The sequence below is a fragment of the Triticum aestivum genome, chromosome 2B, assembly GCF_018294505.1.
Source record: "Triticum aestivum cultivar Chinese Spring chromosome 2B, IWGSC CS RefSeq v2.1, whole genome shotgun sequence".
Taxonomy (NCBI): Eukaryota; Viridiplantae; Streptophyta; class Magnoliopsida; order Poales; family Poaceae; genus Triticum; species Triticum aestivum.
Window position 1 is genome coordinate 768674611 of NC_057798.1, and position 9121 is coordinate 768683731.

The following is a 9121-nucleotide window of genomic DNA, read 5'->3' on the forward strand; positions in this document are numbered from 1 at the left end:
TCCCCCTCCTCCTCTCTCCTTCCTCCTCCCTTCCCCTCCTCCCTCCTTCTTTTTTTTCTGTTTTTTACTATAGTTTTTTACTATTGTATAATGTAGTTTTTTGTACTGTTTTTAGTAAGTGTTTAAAATAACTGGTAAGTAAATTAATAAAACTAGTTGAACTAGTTTATTTTTAGTAAGAACTAGTTGAATTAATAGAACTAATGTATTTTTAGTAAGAAAATTAATATAACTAGTTGAACTAGTTTATTTTTAGAAAGAACTAGTTTAGTTTTATTTATAGTAAGTTTATTTTTAGTAAGAGCTAGTTGAATTAATAGAACTACTTGAACATGTCACATTTGTTGTTATTTTTTTAGTTTAAGCAATTATTCCCGCATCGACATCGACGATGCCTATCCCACATCCTCGTCGTCGATACCCGTCGTTCGCTAGGGTTTTAGTTGTATTAGTGATGTTATATTTATGATACTATTCGTGATGTATTAGTGATAACTTATAGGGTTTTGTTTTTGCTAAAATCTAGGAGCCCCTCCATCATCCCCGCCGTCGTCCCCGTCACCGACCCCCTCCGACCTCGAGGTGAGACCAGCCAAATCTCCATGTCAATATGAGTCCTATAAGATATGATGTAGATAAAAACATGTATATCTTGTGTTGCTCAAATCGGATATGTGGTTGCCCAAGTGGCCGGTCATGTTTGCAGGTTACACCTTTGACTGGCCTATGTTTTGCCGGACTGTTGATTAATTTCCGTTCCGGCAAATTTTAGCACTCGATATGTCCTTTTTTTAGCAAAGGTCATGCCAGAATTTTCCATGAATTTTGGCATGACTTGTGCTAGAATATGTAGGAAATATCGAGTGGCCTAGATTTTCTAGAAAGATAATTAAATGATATTTCGGGTTAACTTTAAGTCTGTCGAGGCCGAAGAATCCCGACTGTTGTCGTGGGGGTTGTTTCTCCTTCTTCTCCTTGTGCTAGACCGTTGCTATGCACTAGGGGAAGGAGGAGTAATGACCATCATCGACGGTCACAAATGTCAGAGAGGAATCAGTGAGGGAGAATCTCCACCATATATGAGAGGACGAAGAATCCCGACTGTTGTCATGGGGGTAGCTTCTCCTTCGTTCCCGTGTGCTAGAATTTGGTGTAATGCACTTGGGAACGAAAGGAGGAGCTACCATCACCGACGGTCGAATATATACACCACGTGAGCTGAGAGTTTTCAAGAAAAGACTCGACGGGCCGATAGCCAACCCGTGATGAATAATAATGATCTAATTTAGTTTTTGTAGTACATATATTTAATTGTACAAGTTTAATCTTTGAATTATGAACATAGGAAATGTCGTCGAACGAAGAAGGTCCTGGAGAGTGCTCCTGGTGCGGCGACAACCGGGGTTTCTGCGACAGGACTCACCTGGACGAAGGTCGGCGCTTCAGCATTAAGCTTGAGAAGGCCTTTGATCGTGATACGGTAAGCTACGATGCAAAGTATTTTTTTCATAATTAAGTTTGACTTCTACTACTTCAACATGTAATTTTCGCCTTTTACAATTCGACTAGCTTATCCCATGCCATGCAAGATGCCATGTCTTGGAGAGGATGGGTTTTGAAGATGATGAGAGGAATGAAACAAAAAAATTAACCTAAGGACCCATCATGGTATGGATTTTGAGGTAAATCTATACAATTCTGAGAGCGTATCCCATTTTGGTTGCCCAGGTTGGGAAGCACTTTGCAAGATGTATGATTTTCAAGAGGGTATGTTTTTCACCATGGATCTTGGTGATCCTTGCATCAACCAAGACAATTTGGACATTTGTGTCCTTGTTGATACACTTCCAATTCTACCGCTATGTGAGTTTCTCAATCATAGTTATTAAGTAATTTGTATTGTTTATTTCAAAGTAGTTGACAGCTTATTTCCATTGATAGCTTATTTTCATTCTTCAAAGAATGTGCGGAAGATGGTAGACATAACCTACTACACTGATGGTGATAACCCACAAGTATAGGGGATCACAACAGTTTTCGAGGGTAGAGTATTCAACCCAAATTTATTGATTCGACACAAGGGGAGCCAAAGAATATTCTCAAGTATTAGCACTTTAGTTCTCAATTCAACCACACCTGGATAACTTAGTATCTGCAGCAAAGTATTTAGTAGCAAAGTAGTATGATAGTAATGGTAATAGTGATAAAAGTGACGATAGCAGTTTTGTAGTAATTGTAACAGTAGCAACGAAAAAGTAAATAAGCGAAGCACAACATGTGAAAAGCTCATAGGCATTGGATCAGTGATGGATAATTATGTCGGATGCAATTCATCATGTAATAGTTATAACATAAGGTGACACAGAACTAGCTCCAGTTCATCAATGTAATGTAGGCATGTATTCCGAATATAGTCATACGTGCTTATGGAAAAGAACTTGCATGTCATCTTTTGTCCTACCCTCCCGTGGCAGCGGGGTCCTAATGGAAACTAAGGGATATTAAGGCATCCTTTTAATAGATTATCGGACCAAAGCATTAGCACTTAGTGAATACATGAACTCCTCAAACTACGGTCATCACCGAGAAGTATCGTGATTATTGTCACTTCGGGGTTGTCGGGTAATAACACATAATAGGTGACTATAGAGTTGCAAGATAGGATCAAGAACTCACATATATTCATGAAAACATAATAGGTTCAGATCTGAAATCATGGCACTCGGGCCCTAGTGACAAGCATTAAGCATAGCAAAGTCATAGCAACATCAATCTCAGAACATAGTGGATACTAGGGGATCAAACCCTAACAAAACTAACTTGATTACATGGTACATCTCATCCAACCCATCACCGTCTAGCAAGCCTACAATGGAATTACTCACGCACGGCGGTGAGCATCATGAAATTGGTGATGGAGGATGGTTGATGAAGACGACGGCGATGAATCCCCCTCTCCGGAGCCCCGAACGGACTCCACATCAGCCCTCCCGAGAGAGATTAGGGCTTGGCGGAGGCTCCGTATCGTAAAACACGATGAAACTTTCTCTCTGATTTTTTTTCTCCGTGAAACGGAATATATAGGGTTGGAGTTGAGGTCGGTGGAGTTCCAGGGAGCCCACAAGACAGGGGGGCGCGCCCAGGGGGAGGGGCGCGCCCCCAACTCTCGTGGACAGGGTGTGGGCCCCCTGGCCTTGATTCTTTCGCCAGTATTTTTTATATTTTCCAAAAGTTATCTCCGTGGATTTTCAGGTCATTCCGAGAACTTCTGTTTTCTGCACAATAAACAACACCATGGCAGTTTTGCTGAAAATAGCGTCAGTCCGGGTTAGTTTCATTCAAATGATGCAAGTTAGAGTCCAAAACAAGGGCAAAAGTGTTTGGAAAAGTAGATACGTTGGAGACGTATCAACTCCCCCAAGCTTAAACCTTTGCTTGTCCTCAAGAAATTCAGTTGATAAACTGAAAGTGATAAAGAAAAACTTTTACAAACTCTGTTTGCTCTTGTTGTTGTAAATATGTAAAGCCAGCATTCAAGTTTTCAGCAAAGATTATGAACTAACCATATTCACAATAACATTTAGGTCTCATATTTACTCATATCAATGGCTTAATCACCTAGCGAGCAATAATAATAAAACTCAGATGAAAACACTTTCTCAAAACAATCATAATATGACATAACAAGATGGTATCTCGCTAGCCCTTTCTGAGACCGCAAAACATAAATGCAGAGCACCTTTAAAGATCAAGGACTGACTAAACATTGTAATTCATGGTAAAAGAGATCCAGTCAAGTCATACCCAATATAAACTAATAGTAATGCATGCAAATGACAGAGTGCTCTCCAGCGGGTGCTTTTTAATAAGAAGGTGACTCAACAAAAAGTAAATAGATAGGCCCTTCACAGAGGGAAGCATGGATTTGTAGAGGTGCCAGAGCTCGATTTTAAAATATAGATGAATAACATTTTGAGCGGCATACTTTCAATGTCAATGCCACAACTATGAGATGTCAATATCTTCCATGCTACATACATTATAGGCGGTTCCCAAACAGAATGGTAAAAGTTTATACTCCCCCACCACCAACAAGCATCAATCCGTGGCTTGCTCGAAACAACGAGTGCCTCCAACTAGCAACAACCCTGGGGGAGTTTTGTTTAATTATTTCAATTTGCTTTGATCTTTTTGATCATGGGACCGGGCATCCCGGTTAGCAGCCATTTTCTCGTGAATGAGGAGCGGAGTCCACTCCTCTTGAGAATAACCCACCTAGCATGTAAGATACAGACAACCCTAGTTGAAACATGAGATGCTCAAGCATACAAAACAGAATTTCATTTGAAGGTTTGGAGTTTGGCACATACAAATTTACTTGGAACGGCAGGTAAATACCGCATATAGGAAGGTATGGTGGACTCATATGGAATAACTTTGGGGTTTATGGAGTTTGGATGCACAAGCAGTATTCCCGCTTAGTACAGGTGAAGGCTAGCAAGAGACTGGGAAGCGACCAACTAAGAGAGCGACAACAGTCATGAACATGCATTAAAATTAATCAACACCAGGTGCAAGCATGAGTAGGATATAATACACCATGAACATAAATATCGTGAAGGCTATGTTGATTTGTTTCAACTACATGCGTGAACATGTGCCAAGTCGAGTCACTCAATTCATTCAAAGGAGGATACCACCCTATCATACCACATCACAACCATTTTAATAGCATGTTGGCACGCAAGGTAAACCATTATAAACTCCTAGCTAATTAAGCATGGCACAAGCAACTATAATCTCTAATTGTCATTGCAAACATGTTTATTCATAATAGGCTGAATCAGGAATGATGAACTCATCATATTTACAAAAACAAGAGAGGTCGAGTTCATACCAGCTTCTCTCATCTCAATCAATCAATCATATATCGTCATTATTGCCTTTCACTTGCATGACCGAACGGTGTGTAAAATAATAATAGTGCACGTGCATTGGACTAAGCTGGAATCTGCTAGCATTCAATTCGAGGGAGAAGACAAGGTAATATGGGCTCTAAGTTAAATCAACAATCATGCATATGAGAGCCACTAAACATTTTCATTATGGTCTTCTCCTCTTGACGCCCAAAGGAAAGAAAAGAAATAAAACTATTTACACGGGAAAGCTCCCAACAAGCAAAAGAAGAATGAGAAATCTTTTTGGGTTTTCATTTAATTACTACTACAAGCATGGAAAGTAAACTAACTAATTTTTTTAGTTTTTCTTAAAGTTTATCAAACACACAAGAAGAAAGCTAGAAAAATAAATAAATTAAACTAGCATGGATAATACAATGAAAGAGTATGAGCACCGACAACTAGAATAGTGTGTGAACATGAATGTATAGTCGGTGTGAAATACGTACTCCCCCAAGATTAGGCTTTTGGCCTAAGGTGGTCTAATGCCAAGGATCGCTGCTACTCTCCCCGGTGTACTGAGGAGTGTCATCTGGATACCACTGACTAGCGATCTCCTCCGGATCCCACTGATAACAGGATGGACGATAGGGGTCCAGTGGTGGTTCTGGCTCAGGCTCTGGAGCCGATGTCTGACCTCGGTGTGCGTACACGGCCTTCGGCAAAATGAGGTAATGTCCTGCAGTTAAATGAAACAAAGAAGGCGCAGGCAAGGTAATAATTTCAGTGTGTTTCTTATTAAATCTCAGGTTATACAGAAGCATCTTATCATCATTGTCAATAATAAATCCATGCGCTACCATGCTCCTGTAATCTAAAAAGGTAGGGGGCAGTAGTGTCTCCTCTTTCTCATAATGCCTAATAGGTATCTCAAAATGTTTAGCAAGGCGTGCAGCATAGATACCTCGAAAGATGGGGCCCTTCGTATGGTTTAGGCTTAACCGTTTAGCAATAACGGCACCCATACTAAAAGTGTTATCACCGAATAAGGCATGGAGCAGGATAATAATATCAGGAACACTGAAGTTTCCACTATTTCCACGACCAACTAAGCATCGACTAGTAAATATGGAAAAGTAGCGTAAAACAGGAAAATGTATGCTAGTGATTCTCGCATCGAAACCCTTCCCCAATTCCCCTACAGTAATAGTGTCAATAGAACCTTCCACATCTTTACGATGTGGTTCATCTAAGCTGCCCTCAAAGGGTATTCTACAAGCCGCGCAAAAATTACATAATGACATTTCCTTCGCCTCATCATATAAATGAAAGGCTACTGAAGTAGGTGAATTCTTAGGATAATAGTAAAAGTTTTGCACGAAACTATTGGTAAGTAAGAGATACTATTCGATCCGGTCGTGGAGGAAGTCGGTGAGGCCCGCATTTTCAGCCAAAGAATAAAAGTCTTCATAAATCCCGACTGCTCTCAAGAAATTATCACATGGCCACTCACAAGGCCGTACTTCCGCTACGCGAGGAAGATTATACATGGCCTTTTCTTTCTCCTTAGGCTGTTTATCCTTAGAGCTTTGACTAGAAGAGCCCCTCAATAATCTCCTCATCATTTTCTGAAAATTTCTGAAATTTTTAGTAACTTCAAAATAAAAGTGAATCAAACTAAACAAGATTTATAGAAACTACTCCCACAAGTGCCTAGAGCCTATATCATGCATTAGAATTACTTGGGACCTCATAAATTTGACATGCAAGCTCAAGAACAGGGTAACCTATGCAGCAAAAATTTGCAATGAATAAAGCACTAGAACAATAAGTAATTGGACCAATGGAGGAGTCACATACCAAGCAACAATCTCCCAAAGTAGTTCTGCGAATGGAGCTTTGGGCAAGGGGATTGAAAATCGCAGCAAAATGAGCTAGGACTCGTGCTTGAGCTGGATGGGGATTTTTTTGGGAGGAAGATGGAGTGTGTGGGTGCAGGAATAAGTGGAGGGGGGCCATCATGGGCCCACGAGGCAGGGGGCGCGCCCAGGGGGAGTGGGCGCACCCTGGACCCTCGTGGCCACGTGCTTGCCCCCTGCTGTGTTCTCAGTGCCTAAAATCCTCAAATATTCCATAAAAATCATACTAAAATTGCAGGGCATTTGGAGAACTTTTTATTTTTGGGATATTTTTATTGCATTGATAATTCAGAAAATAGACTGATAATACTATTTTTGCTTTATTTATTCTAAATAACAGAAAGTAAAAAGAGAGTACAGAAGGTTGTGCCTTCTAGTTTCATCCATCTCATGATCATCAAAAGGAATCCACTAACAAGGTTGATCAAGTCTTGTTAACAAACTCATTCCGAATAACATGGAACCGGAGAAATTTCGAATAACACTAGGTTACCTCAACGGGGATATGAACATCCCCAATAATAAGAATATCATATTTTTTCTTGACAGTAGGGAGAGGAAATTCAAAACCTCCAATAATGATAGTTGGAATTTTTCCAATAGAATTGATACTATGAACTTGAGGTTGTTTCCTCGGAAAGTGTACCGTATGCTCATTACCATTAACATGAAAAGTGGCATTGCCTTTCTTGCAATCAATAACAGCCCCTGCAGTATTCAAAAAGGGTCTACCAAGGATAATCGACATACTATCGTCCTCGGGAATATCAAGAATAACAAAGTCCGTTAAGATAGTGAGATTTGCAACCACAACAGGCACATCCTCACAAATACCGATAGGTATAGCAGTTAATTTATTAGCCATTTGCAAAGATATTTCAATAGGTGTCAACTTATTCAATTCAAGTCTACGATATAAAGAGAGAGGCATAACACTAACACCGGCTCCAAGATCACATAAAGCAGTTTTAATATAGTTACTTTTAATGGAGCATGGTATAGTTGGTACTCCTGGATCTCCAAGTTTCTTTGGTATTCCACCCTTAAAAGTATAATTAGCAAGCATGGTGGAGATTTCATCTTCCGGTATCTTTCTTTTATTTGTAATGATATCCTTAGTATAATTAGCATAGGTATTTACTTTAAGCATATCAGTAAGCGTATACGTAAGAAGATAGGTCTAATCATTTCAGCAAAGCACTCAAAATCCTCATCATCCTTTGTCTTGGATGGTTTAGGAGGAAAAGGCATGGGTTTCTAAACCCATGGTTCTCTTTCTTTACCGTGCTTCCTAGCAACAAAGTCTCTTTTCTCATAACGTTGATTCTTTGATTGTGGGTTATCAAGATCAACAACAGGTTCAATCTCTACATCATTATTATTGTTAGGTTGAGCATCAACATAAACATTATCATTAGGTTCATGTTCATCACCTGATTGTGTTTCAGCATCAGAAACAGAAATATCATTGGGATTCTCATGTGTGTCTACAACAGGTTCACTAGAAGCATGCAAAGTCCTATCATTTTTTTTCTTTTTAGAAGGACTAGGTGCATCTAAATTATTTCTTTGAGAATCCTGCTTGATTCTCTTAGGGTGGCCTTCAGGATACAAAGGTTCTTGAGTCATTCTACCAGTTCTAGTAGCCACTCTAACGGCAAAGTCATGTTTATTATTTAATTCCTCGAGCAAATCACTTTGAGCTTTAAGTACGTACTTGTTCTGCTTCAGTGGTAACCATAGAAGCATATTTGCTAATGAGTTTAAGTTCACCTTTAACTCTAGCCATGTAATCACTCAAACGTCCTCTCATGAAAGCATTACTCTTTAACTCTCTACCAACATAAGCATTAAAACTTTCTTGTCTAGCCATAAAATCATCAAATTCATCTAAACATTGGCTAGGAAATTTAGTAGACGGGATATCAACCTTATCATATCTATGGAGAGAATTTACCTTTACTACATGTGTCGAGTTATCAAGACAATGTGTTTCTTCAACAGGTGGTATATTAAGACCATGTATTTCTTCAATAGGAGGTAAATTCTTAACATCTTCAGCTTTAATACCTTTTTCTTTCATTGATTTCTTTGCCTCTTGCATATCTTCAGGACTGAGAAATAGAACTCCCCTCTTCTTCGGAGTTGGTTTAGGAATAGGCTCAGGAGTTGGCTCAATTGGCTCAAGAATTGGCTCAGGAAGAGTCCAATTATTTTCATTAGTCAACATATTATTCAATAACAATTCAGCTTGGTCGACTGTTCTTTCCCTGAAAACACAACCAGCACAATTATCCAAGTGGT